The following is a 12,804-nucleotide window of genomic DNA, read 5'->3' on the forward strand; positions in this document are numbered from 1 at the left end:
TCTTGCCCCGGGACCTCAGGGGAGGGACCTCGTGCACAAAATCCACTGAGGACCAAACATGCCTGAGTGCTGCTGCGTTTCATTCCAGGGGAGGAGCGGGGCACCTGCAGGTGACAGACTCAGCGCTCCAGTCTCAGCCCTGCCTGCAGAGGAGGTGGGGCGGCCCGGCACTGCACCCGGCTCACAGCGTGATGAGGGGCTATCCACCCGCAGCCACAGGGCCGGGCCCTGGAAGCTCCATTAGCATCGGCTGCGGCCATGGCATGGGCCCTGAGGGGCCAGCAGTGACCTGAGCCCCTGGACCCCCGGAGGTGACCCTGACACCGCGGGGCCTCGGCGAGGGCGGGCACTCACACAGTGACGTTGCACAGGTGGCAGAACTGATTCTGGATCACGTGTGTGTTTTGCTCTGTCGAAGATGGGCACGGGCTGAGAATAGTTCATGAGTCTGACACTGGAGTCGGCCGGGTCGATGCAGGAGACAATCAGGTGGACGACGAGGTGGAAGGAGAAGATCCCCCCGGTCACCTGGCATGTCAAGGAAAAACCTGGCCCAGGGCCTGGTCAGCCTGGCACGAGGCGTCTCCATGAGGCCCAAGGGCCCAGAGGAGGTGAGGCCGCCAGTCAGCCCTGCTCACCCAGCCCTACACACCTGAGCCAAGCTCACCCAGGCCTGGCCCTGCTCACATGGCCCTGCACACCCGGCCCTGTACACCTAGGCCTGCAGACCTGAGCCCTGCACACCCAAGCCCTGCACACCCAAGCCTGTTCGCCTGGCCCTGCTCACCTGGGCCTGTTCACCTGGGCATGCTCACCCAGCCCTGCACACCCGAGCCCTGCTCACCCGGCCCTGCACACCCAGCCCTGCACACACCTCCCTGCACACCTGGCGCTGCACACACAGCCCTGCTCACCCAGGCCCAGAGGAAACGAGGCCACCCATCAGCCCTGCACACAAAGCCCTGTGCCAGTCGGGGACCGGGAAGGCTGCCCCTATGCCCCTTTTTGTTTATCCCTGTTGGACACAGGGCAAATACCCCACAGAATGCACCGTACCCCCAGAGGCTCGGCCAGCCCAGCCAAGCACAGTGACCCCAAAACTCTTTACACCTTGAGGAAAAGAGCAGAGCCACAGGAGGGACACCCCAGGTGTAAACACAGCCAGATGCAGCCCCAAAGGCCCTGGAGGAGCCTGGGTTCTTTCATAGCAGAGACTCCTGAGCACTGGGATAGAAGCACAGCCTCAGACAGCAGGAGCAGGGGGAGGAGGGAGGAAGCTGCACAACCTACGCACTCCCTCTAGACCCCAGACGGCTCGCTCAGGGACCCTCTCCCCGAGACTCGCTCAGGGAAACCCCCCCTAGACTCACTCAGGGCCCCTCCGGACTCTCTCAGGGACTCCAGACTCTCTCAAGGACCCCAGACTCACTCAGGGACCCTGGGCCTCTGTCTTGGGCCCTCTGAGCTCAGAGCCTGGCTGCGGGGGCACTGGGGAGAGGGTCCTTGTCCCCTGGAGCCAGGAGAAGCTGGGCTCCCCGTGACTGGGACGTCAGCTCCCGCCCTCAGATCCTGGCTCCCTCCTCCTTTCACCCTGGGACCAACACAGACTCCCCATGGCAACCAAACAGAAAGGGTGGAGTGCGGGGCCCTCCCATCACCCTGCCTGGCCCCTGGACCGCCTTCTAGCCAGGAGTTCAGGGTTACAGCCATCTCCGCAGGGCAGCCCAGAGGCCCTCGCAGTGTGGCCTAAGCTTGGCATGGAAACGCAGGCTGCCGACCTGCGGGGCACGGCGCTGTCCTCCTTGGCACCAGGGATGAGGAAGAAGGCGCTGGCCATGTGCAAAATGCTGTGCAGGGATTTTAGCAGAAGGCTGCCAGCAGGGCGGGTCCTGTGCCAGGCCAGGGGGCTGCTGTCCTTCCCGACAAAGCCCCTCTCCAGAGCCCCCTCAGGCAACGTTGGGACAGCTTCACTGCTGCTGGGCTCACCCTCAGCCTCGTCCTGGCACCACCTTGGGGCATGGGGTTAGGGTTTTTATGCAGCAGCCCTTCCCTGACGAGGGTCCCGTAAGAAGCGTGCTGTTATGCATGGGAAGCCTGAGTGTGAAGCTGGTTCCGACCGAAATGCAGACACAGGTGCCGAAGCCCTCGGCAGGATTCACCGCACACCCTGCATCTTCCAGGCACCCACGCGGCCCCGGGCCCTGGGTGCTTGTGTGTGTGAGCTGGGGAGGAGGCTCTGTGCGTGCAGACATGGCCGCAAGGTGGACAGGCGAGAACGATCTGGATGCCAAGGGGATGGGACCGGGGAGCTGCTGCCCAGGCTGGGGTGCAGTGGGAGCTGGACAGTGTGGCAACGGGGCCAGCCAGGCCCTGGGGGACTCACATGGGGGCCAGGACTGACCAGACACCTGCGGTGGTCACTCTGATCTCACCGTGGTAGAGGAGAGGTCTGCAGGGGCCCCGCCCGACTTGGGAGTGGACTGAGGCTGCAGGGGCTGTAAAGGGTGTGGGTCAGCTGGGCCGGGCACAGGGCTCACTGTCCAGCTGGTGACACTGACATGACCGAGCCTGTATCCCGGCTGTTGTCCCCATGTACCCGCTCCCTGCAGGCTGAGCTGGGGACACTGCACTATTTATGTGGTTGCTGGGGCAACGGGGAGTGCGTCTGGAGCCTTGGGAGGCTATCGGTGGCAGCTGAAGACAATGAGACAAGGCAGGAAGCTGCACTGTGGCCCAGGGGCAGCCCCTTCCTCTGCAGAGCTGGAGCAGCACTTCCCTCACTGGAAACCAGTGGGCAGGGAGGGTGGGGCCAGGCAGGGCCTCTGCACGGGCAGCAGGTGAAGCTCAGGCTGAGGACGCCCACCCAGGCCCTTGGTCACCACATCCAACTGCAGCCTCACATTCTCCAGGCTTCACACACAGAAGCCCACTGCCAGGGAGACGGTGCTGCTGCAGGGGGCCACCGGGAGACAGCCCGGGGATGGTGTGGCCCTAACCGGGACCCACTGACTTCCCTGAGGAGGAGCTCAGGGCGGTCCTGAGCCTGAATCTGCCAGGCAAACCCCGTGGAGCTGCCTGAGCCCATTCCCAAGCCAGTCCCCAAACCTGCAGGTGCCGTGGCCAGGAGGTCACCCTGAAGGCGTCCACCCAGAAACAAAGGTCCAGCTGGCAAGGGACCCCCCAAAATTCCAGGGCAGTGTCTTCACCTGGACAGCTCCCTGGGACTCAAAGCTTTTTTCACGAGAACCAGGTAGAAGCAAATCTTTCACCGCACACTACGGTGCCCTGCTGTCATCGGCCGCACTTTGGCCAGTGAGGTCTGCGCTCTGCGGGTGGGCTTGGGTCGTCCTCCTGGGACATCCGTCACCCATAGGAATGACGCTGGTGACCTTAAGTTGGCTATGTTTTGCCCAGACGGACCCAGCTAACCACTCTGCCCATCACCCACTCGGGTAACCCTTCCTGAGCTGGCGGGGAGCCCCGGGAGAGAGAGGACACGGAGCACCGTATTCGCAATTTTCTCTGCTTCTACTTTCACATTTGATTTTATCCCAGTAGAGTTTTATGTTCCAATGAGCAATAAAAAGTAAAAGAAGTAGAGTAAGTGTCTCCTTTCATCACCCAAACTGCCTGCCCTCTGGAAGTTTCGGTCTCAAGCTGTCATGAGAACCATAGCTATGCTGGAACCTCCCCTAGCAACAACCTGTATTTTGTAAATAAACAGTGCCGCAGCGCCAGCCCAGGACACACACCCTGTGCCCTTTGTAACACTGCTAACCTTTCCCCTGCCCTGTTCTGCAGGCAGGAAAAGAGAGGAGGTGGAGAGTGAGCCCACAGCCCCTACTCCTGGGGCCCGGTGCGGTCACGTCTTGTCGTCTTATCAATTCCTGCGGGGCTCAAAGCTGACACGTGCCACTGAAGGCACAGCACCACTCCATGCTGGTGAACCTTCCACTGCGGCTGCCAAGCTCGTGCTGCCCTGGACCACAGCACGGGACTTTGCTGGGAAGAGATTTCTCCAGATGAAACAGAGTTACACAGATTCCAATCCATTCCACACAACAGGCCCTACAGATGCTGCGGAAGCGGTGGAGCCTGTTTCCCTTTGCGAAAGAACAGACGCGGGCACGCGGGCACTGAGGCATGCTCTGGAAGGGCCCATACACGAGGCCGCTGGATGGTTGGCCAAGCCTGGCACTCAAATGTCTGCCTAACCTGGGATCTTTATTCCATTTCTTCCCCACTTTCCACAACACAGCATCCCTCACCCTGCACCTGACCTCTCCTGGGGTCAGGGGCTGCAGCCACGGGGCCTGGGTGGTCACTTCCCAGACCCACCCGGGTCCCTGCAGGTGCCAGATAGCACAGGCACCCTCCAGTGGCCACAACGCAAAGCCACGTGCTGCTGGCCAAGGGGCCTGAGGGGGTCGCAGAGGTGCGGGCACAGGGAGTGCAGCCAGGGATACCATCTTGAGCCCAGCGTCGGCCAGGGGGAGGGGCAGCATGGACAAGGGCTGGGGCACCAAGGGATCCTTTAGAAATGGAGATCCAGGTGTGGAGTGGGGGGTACAGGGGAGCCACAGAGGGTTCACCTACCAGAGAGCAGGTGACAGCTCAGAGGCACAGGTGGCCGAGCCATGGGCCAAAGGAAGAGTGGAGAGAAGGGATTCTAACAGCACATAAGGAAACAGCCAGGTGTGGAGGGTCGACTCGATCCCCCACATAGGTCCAAGCCCTAACCCGCAGCACCTGTGGATGTGACCTCACTCGGAAATCGGGTCTTTGCAGATAATGCTGTCATGGCAAGGTCTTTTCGGGTAGGCCCTACTCCAATGACTGGCATCCTTACGAAAACAGGAACCCAACGGCAGCAGACACACGCAGAGAAACGACGATGTGAACACGAGAAGACAAGCCACAGAGAGCGGCCAGAACTGTCCCCTCCAGCAGCTTCAGGGGGAGCAGGGTGCAGCCAGCACCCGATTCCAGACCCAGGGCCCCAGAACTGTGAGACCAGATATGTCTGCTGCTGCAGGCACCCGGTTTTTGGTGCTTTGTGATGGCAGCCCCAGGACACGCCGTGGCCACCTGGTGCTGCTAAGGGAGAGAGACAGATGGCGGCCAGAGCAGCAAGGGAGGGTACCTTCCTCTGCAGAGCATGCACTGGGCCATGCGGTGGAATCGCAGATGGAAACACAGCATTTTACACCCCTAGCGTAACTGTGACTCAGATGAGGGTTGCAACAAAAGGCGACATATCTGAGACTCAGAGTCCACATGTGCACCACTCCAGACTGGCAGGGGCAGGGGCAGGGGCCCGGCCCACCCTCCCAAGGAACTGCTGTGTCCCCACCTACAGGGCCTCCTGACAGTGCAGTGGGACAGGCCGACACCACCTGTGCGGCGTTCTGAAACTGCTCAGCCTCAACCACACAGACCTCCAGATGGTGGAGCAAGACACTGTTCTGGATATGCCGTGATGCTATGGTCCAGGAGATACCAGCAGCTGCCAGGAAAAGGCAGGCGGGCGCTGTGCTGACCTAAACACACCAAGAGACTCTGTCGCAACATGCCCAGAACCTTGGCCAGATTCTGGATTAAAAATCCTCTCAAGCACATCTGCAGGCTGTTGGAGAATGTCGACGTGGACTGCCTAGGCCACGGTCCAATCATGGCCTGTCCCCTCACCTGCCGTGAAGGTGCAATACAGGAGGACACCCGTGTCTGGAGGGCATGTGCTGGGGCAGGGAGGCGGGCCGTGGGGCATGGGGTTAGTGACTGTGGGCTTCAGTGACATCCTCACCCCTCACTGCAGGGCACCCGGGGTCAATGGGGCTGCCACGCAGCTCTGTGAGTCTGTGGATTTCTGGGCCCTGGAGATGGGGGAGGCCATCTAGGACCCAGGCTTTGGGGGTGTGGGGACTCGGGGATGTAAGTGGAGAACTTGGAGGCTGGGCCACAGCAGAAGCTGGGCCAGTGGCAGGGGACCTTGGGGAACGCCAGCAGGGCCACAGGGCACACCTTGGGCCTGGCCGAGACAGGCCACTACTCAGAACTACGATCTGTCCTCCTGACGAGTGGAGGGGCACAAGGCTGGCAGTGTGTGCCGGGTGGAAACGTGGGTTACCACATTCCAGCACCTCCCACGGTAGAAGCCTGAACCCCCACACGTGCGTCCAGGCCTTAGACCCCCATGGAACCCCCACTCTGGTGACTGGGCACATTCAGGGTCTATCAGCAAAGGCCTCCCCTTGGGAAGTGAGCACTGCTTCCCTGAATCCCCTAGGATTGGGAAGGCCAGGGAGCAGACAGGGGGACACAAAGTCTTCCACTCACAGCCCTGGACAGCCACTCACAGCCACAGATGGCCACTCCCAGCCCCGGATGGCCACTCATAGCCCTGACAGCCACTCCTAGCCCCAGACGGCCACTCACAGCCCTGACAGCCACTCCTAGCCCCAGACAGCCACTCAACTCACAGCCCTGGGAAGCCACTCACAGCCCTGGACAGCCACTCACAGCCCAGATGGCCACTCAACTCACAGCCCTGGGCAGCCACTCACAGCCCAGACGGCCACTCATAGCCCCAGACAGACACTCCCAGCCCCAGACGGCCACTCACAGCCCGGATGGCCACTCAACTCACAGCCGTGGACAGCCACTCACAGTCCCAGCTGGCCACTCACAGTCCTGGCCAGGCACTCACAGCCCCGGATGGCCACTCACAGCCTGGACAGCCCCTCACAGCCCCAGACAGACACTCCCAACCCCAGATGGACACTCCCAGACCTGGACGGCTAGTCACAGCCCCAGAGAGTCGCTCAAAGTGCCAGACAGTCACTCACAGCCCAGACGGCTACTGACAGCCCCAGACAGACACTCCCAGCCTCAACAGCCACTTGCAGTCCCACATGGACATTCCCAGCCTTGTACGGCCACTCAGAGCCCCAGACAGACATTCCCAGTCCCGGACGGACACTCCCAGCCCTGGACGGTCACTCGCAATCCTGGAGGGCCACTCACAGCCCTGGAAGACACTCCCAGCCCCAGACAGACACTCCCAGCTCTGGACAGCCACCCCCAGCCCCAGACAGTCACTCCCAGCCCCAGACGGTCACTTGCAGCCTGGATGGCTACTCACAGCCCCAGACAGACACTCCCAGCCCAGATAGACACTCCCAGCCCCGGACGGCCACTCACAGCCCCGGACGGCCACTCACAGCTCCGGACGGCCACTCAAAGCCCTGGATGGCCACTCACAGCCTAGATGGCCATTTACAGCCCTGAAGGCCACTCACAGCCCGGATGGCCACTCACAGCCCCTGAAGGTCACTCACAGCCCCAGATGGCCACTCATAACCTCAGATGGCCACTCACAGCCCCAGACAGCCACCTGCAAACAAGACGCAGGTTGCAAGAGGGATGGAGCCAGACAGTGCCCAGGATGAGTGTATGCCACAGTCAGCACTCACATCTTTCACTAAAGCACATCCTTGGACCCCTGGCAAGGCTCTCTGCGAGACCAGCTGGGCCCAGCCCATTTCAGACTTGTAGATAGGGTGTGGCCGGGCCTCCCAAGGGAACTTTAGCTGCACAAGGCACCCCAAGACCCAGAGACTGAGCCCCAAATCCCTGGGGAGACACCCTTGAATCACTAAGCCAGATGAGGTGGTTGAATGAGAGGCCAAAAGCCTTACTGGCAGTGTGTGTCTGTCTGTGCATGTCTGGGTCTGTGTGTGTGCTCACTGAAAATACATAGCTTTAAACACACATTAAAAAGTAAGAAAGGTCTACAATCAGTGCCCTAAGTTTCTGTCTTAAGATGATAGAATAAAGAACAAAGTAAACCCAAGGTCAGTCTAAGGAAGTAGTAAAAATAAAAGCAGAAGTTTTTAAAAATAGAATAAAAACAGGCAAATAATAGAGAAAATTAATGGATTAAAAAGCTGACTCTTTTCAAGATCAATAAAAGGGGTAAGCCCCAGGAAGACTGATGAAGAAGAGGGAGGAAGACACAAATGGCCAGGATAGTGAGGAAGGAGGGCGCAGCACTCAGACCCTACAGATGGGAAAAAGATTGCAGGAAACACTGTAAACACCTGTATTCCAAGAAATATGACAACCTACATGAAATACTCCAATTTCCTGAAAAATACAACCTATCAGCTAGGCGCGGTGGCTCATGCCTGTAATCCCAGCACTTTCGGAGACCGAGGTGGGTGGATCACAAGGTCAGGAGTTCGAGACGAGCCTGGCCAATATGGTGAAATCCTGTCTCCACTGAAAAATACCAAAATTAGCTGGGCGTGGTGGCACACACCTGTAGTCCCAGATACTCAGGAGGCTGGGACAGGAGGATTGTTTGAACCCAGAATGCAGAGGTTGCAGTGAGTCGAGATCACACCATTGCACTCCAGCCTGGGTGACAAGAGCGAGACTCCATCTCGGGGGGAAAAAAAGAAGAAGAAAAATACAACCTATGAAAATAGAAACAAGAAACAGAGAAACAGAATAGCTCTTTATCAAAGAAACTGAATTCATTATCAAAAGCCTTCCCACAAGGGAGACTGTTGCACTTGGGGAAAAATCCAGCCAAGTCTAGACTGAGGGGCCTCCTGTGGGCAAAGGCACCAGTTTCTCTGACCAGTCAAAGGCCTGGGAGCAAAACGGATGGAGGAAGGGGGGCTTCAGGGACACAGCAGCACTGTGGCACGTGGGCTCCTGATGTGAGCCACGCATCTGTAGAAAGGCTTGTTTCGAAAATTGGGGAAATGGCCATATGGGTAAGAAGGAATATATGATGTTAAGAAATGGCTATATAATTTTTAAGTGAGATAAAGCACAGTGTTATAAAAATAAAAAAAGTTTGTCAGACACAAATTGGAGCATTTACAGGTGAAATTTCCCAATGTCCGAGATTTTTTAAGGTTACTCGGGTACACGTGTGTGAGATATAAAACAAGGTTAGCAAAAGATTCACTGTTGAAGCAGGTGACTGGCACCTGCGGGTCTGCTTGACTGTACTCTCTACCTCTATAAACTGAAAGACACCACAGGAACAAGTTTCAGGAAAGAGAGACATGGCCTTGCCCATGGCTGAGGCGCTCGGGCTGGCAGGCTGCAGTCCTCACGGCACCTGCTCACTCTGCATCCAGCCCCTATGCCTCCCTGCCTGCGCCACAGCGATACACACCATGCTCACCATTTACCAGAGACCTGCCCGGGATGGCCCAGCCCAAGGACCACACAGTGATGCTGAGAGGTGACAGTGTGCTGGCAGCCCTGGCAGCCCTTGCTCACTCTTGGCGCCTCCTCAGCCTCAGCGACCACTCTGGTTGCGCTTGAGGGTCCCTTCAGCCCACCGCTACACTGTGGGAGTCCTTCTCTGGGCTGGCCGAGGTCGGAGCCAGCTCCCTCGGCTTGTGGGGAGGTGTGGAGGGAGAGGCACAGGCGGGAACCCAGTGCGAGTTCACGGTGTGCGTGGGCTCTGCAGCCCCACACTCAGAGCACCCCAGGCAGTGAGGGGCTTAGCACCCAGGCCAGCAGCTGTGGAGGGTGCGCCAGGTCCCCCAGGAGTGCCGGCCCGTCAGAGCTGTGCTCGAATTCCCACCGGGTCTCAGCTGCCTCCCCGTGGGGCAGGGCTCAGGACCTGCAGCCCACCATGCCTGAGCCTCCCTGCTGCTGTGGCTCCTGCACAGCCCGAGCCTCCCAGATGAGCACCGCCCCCTGCTCCGCGGTGCCCGGTCCCATCGACTGCCCAAGGGCTGAGGAGTGCGGGCACAGGCGCGGGACTGGCGGGCAGCTCCACCTGCGACCCGGTGCGGGATCCACTAGGTGAAGCCAGCTGGGCTCCTGAGTCTAGTGGGGACTTGGAGAACCTTTATGTCTGGCTAAGGGATTGTAAATACACCAATCAGCACCCTATGTCTAGCTCGAAGTTTGTAAATGCACCAATCAGCACTCTGTATCTAGCTAATCTGGTGGGGACTTGGAGAATCTTTATGTCTAGCTAAGGGATTGTAAATACACCAATCAGCACTCTGTGTCTAGCTCAAGGTCTATAAATGCACCAATCAGTGCTTTGTGGGGACTTGGAGAACTTTTGTGTCTAGCTCAGGGATTGTAAACACACCAATCAGCACCCTGTCAAAATGGACCAATCAGCTCTCTGTAAAACAGACCAGTCAGCTCTCTGTAAAATGGACCAATCAGCAGGATGTGGGTGGGGCCAGATAAGGGAATAAAAGCAGGCTGCCCGAGCCAGCAGTAGCAACCTGCTTGGGTTCTCTTCCACACTGTGGAAGTTTTGTTCTTTTGTTCTTTGCAATACATCTTGCTGCTGCTCACTCTTTGGGTCTGCACTGTCTTTATGAGCTGTAACACTCACCGTGAAGGTTTGCAGCTTCATTCCTGAGCCAGGGAGACCTGAATCCACCAGCAGGAAAAAATTCTGAACACATCTGAAGATCAGAAGGAACGAACTCGGGACACGCTGCCTTTAAGAACTGTAACATTCACCACAAGGGTCTGCAGCTTCATTCTTGAAGTCAGTGAAATCAAGAACCCACCAATTCCGGACACAGTGTCACCACTTCCCCACTGAGGAAGGCTCTAGTGAGGAATAACACATCCCACTTTCAGAAACATGGTTCCAGTGCCCCAAGGCACCAAATGCAGGCCAACTGTCCCCAGACCCCTTTGTCCCCACAAATCCATGTCTCAGCGACCCTAGGGGGCCCGGGGTTTCTCAACTGAATGCCACGGTCAGCTGGGGGTAGTGCAGAGCCGACATGCCTCACGGACGTGCACCCTGGGAGATGGGAGCAGACGCAGGCTCCCGCCCGCAGGAAGGTGATGGGAGCAGATGTGAGCCCCTGCCTGATGGGAGGTGAGAGCAGATGCAGGTCCCCTACCCACTGGGAGACAGGAGCAGACACAGGTCTCCTGCCCTCTGGGAGATGGGAGCAGACCCGGGCCCCCTGCCTGCTGGGAGATGAGAGCAGACCTGGGTCCCCCACCTGCTGGGAGGTGGGAGCAGACCTGGGTCCCCCACCTGCTGGGAGATGGGAGCAGACCTGGGTCCCCCACCTGCTGGGAGATGGGAGCAGAGGGCCTGACGTGGGGTCAGCGGCTGCCCTGTCCAACCTGACCCTGAGCTATGTGGGAACGGTCTGACATGGGGTCAGTGGCTGCTCTGTCCACCCTACCGTGAACCACACAGGAATGGCCTGATGTGGGGTCAGCAGCTGTCCTGTCCTGACCCTGAGCAGGGGCTGCACAGAGCACGAGTGGCCACTGGGCCCACCTGCAGGCTTGGGGGACATAGTCTGGCCCAGGGCAGGTGACTGGTGCCGCCGGGCAGCCATGGCCCAGACCCCAGAGCCAGGTCCATCGCAGGGTCCTCCAGGAGCCCCTCCCGCTTAGACCATGCCACAGTGGAAAGGATACCACGTAGGTGATGTATTTCCACGCGTGAGGCAGGAGGGGAATGAAGATCCCGAAGGTGGCCGAGGAAAGGCCCACGAAGACAGCCCAGGTCACCACCTGGAAGTAGTGCGGGGTAGCGACCAGCCGTTCACTCTGGAGATGCGGGGCAGCAAGACCAGCTCTTCGTTGTTGAGTATGGCTTCTGGGGTGACGGAACACTGGCTCCCAGAGAGGGTGTCCATCTGCAGGATACAGAAGGGGAGGACCTGCGCCCTCGGCTCCGGGGAGGGCCGGCCCCACCCACTGTCAGGGAGACCACAGGGAACACAGCCCCCAGGACCAGCACTGACAGCCAACGGCCCAGCACTGCCTGGGGCCACGTTCCCCGCAGAGGGAGCAGGGGCTGGGCTGGAGTCGGTGCAGGGCCCTGCCCAGGGGAATGAACAGACATGCTGCAGAATCTGACCCCGGCCAGAGCCGAGTGGCTACGGAAAACGGCTCTCCAGGGTGTGGAGGACCCTGGGCGGAGGACCTGGCCAGGCCCCCGGTGCCCGCGCTACCGCCCGTCAGTTCCCCTGAAAATTTGTTATGTTCTGGGGAGCCTTCGACAGCCCCCACACAGCAATAGGTCCCAGAACCCGTTCACGAATACACAGGCTCACCCAAGACTCCCCAGGTGTGAGAAGAAAACCCATGTCAGAAAGAGGCCACACTGAGCAGAGGGGTGCACCTGCGAGAAGCTGAGGCAATGCCGGAAGAACTCGTGAGCCGTTACTCACTGCGGCAACACTGGAACCTGCCAGATCCTCCCCGAGAGGCTTCTCTGAGCTTCCCAGAGAAGCAGGACCCGAGAGCTCACTTCACAGGGTCCTGTGTGTCTCCCCTTCCACAGGACAGGGAAGCCCGTCCAGCCATGCGGGGCTGGGGCCTCTGCCCGGGTGGACAGTGGCTGGGAGGTTCTGAACGCCCTGCGGCCGCTCCTGGCCAGTCAGGTGGGGAGGGCGGCAGGGGAGGGAGGGACGTGGTGTCACAGAGGGGCAGTGAAAGACACTCGACGGCCGCTACGGGGTGGGGGGGATCTTGAGGGGCTGGGTGGTCTCTACAGAGGAGGGTTAGGAAGCTTCGCCACGTTATGCCTTGTGCAAAGTCCTTGCTGTCTCTTTGGGAAAAATGAAGTTGATATTAAATGTATTTAATATTTCAGAAAATGAAGTTGATATTAAATGTATTTAATATTTCAGAAAATGAAGTTGAGATTAAATGTATTTCTTTGGGAAGAGAGACATTGAGAAATAGTTAACAATTCTTCTTTCTTGCAGTCATGAACGTCCACAATTCAGTGGCTCTGTGCTGCCTTTGGTGGCTACTCCCTGGTTC

General features: G+C 58.8%; 1 pseudogene; it reads right to left on the minus strand.

Moving 5' to 3' along the window:
* Positions 1-350: 350 nt before the first annotated feature.
* On the minus strand, positions 351-11,669 carry LOC116464560 (palmitoyltransferase ZDHHC11-like; annotated as a pseudogene).
* Positions 11,670-12,804: the final 1,135 nt, after the last annotated feature.

This window comes from Hylobates moloch, unplaced genomic scaffold, assembly GCF_009828535.3.
Source record: "Hylobates moloch isolate HMO894 unplaced genomic scaffold, HMol_V3 SCAFFOLD_992, whole genome shotgun sequence".
Classification (NCBI taxonomy): Eukaryota; Metazoa; Chordata; class Mammalia; order Primates; family Hylobatidae; genus Hylobates; species Hylobates moloch.